Source organism: Sinocyclocheilus rhinocerous, unplaced genomic scaffold (assembly GCF_001515625.1).
Source record: "Sinocyclocheilus rhinocerous isolate Xijiao unplaced genomic scaffold, SAMN03320098_v1.1 scaffold2819, whole genome shotgun sequence".
NCBI lineage: Eukaryota > Metazoa > Chordata > Actinopteri > Cypriniformes > Cyprinidae > Sinocyclocheilus > Sinocyclocheilus rhinocerous.
In genome coordinates, this window is record NW_015641437.1 from 17190 (window position 1) to 17639 (window position 450).

Genomic DNA, 450 nt, shown 5'->3' on the forward strand with positions numbered 1-450 from the left:
TAGTCAGAAAGACTCATGAGCAGCAACCTTTTTATTTTGGGTATGTCATTTGTGTCTCCATGACGAAAATGGGGAGTGACAGTAAAGGGGTTAATATTACCATAGACATTGCCCTGCCCCACTCATGTGGTATTAATTTTATTTGTGTGGGTCTTAAAAATGGTCATAAAAAGCCTTAAAGGGGTCATATGATGCTGCTAAAAAGAACATTATTTTGTGTATTTGGTGTAATGAACTGTGTTTATGTGGTTTAAGATTAAAAAAAAACATTATTTTCCACATACTGTACAATATTATTTCTCCTCTATGCCCCGCCTTTCTGAAACGCGTCGATTTTTACAAAGCTCATCGGTCTGAAAAAGCGAGGTGTGCTCTGATTGGCCAGCTATCCAATGCGTTGTGATTGGCCGAATACCTCAAGCGTGTGACGGAAATGTTACGCCCCTACCA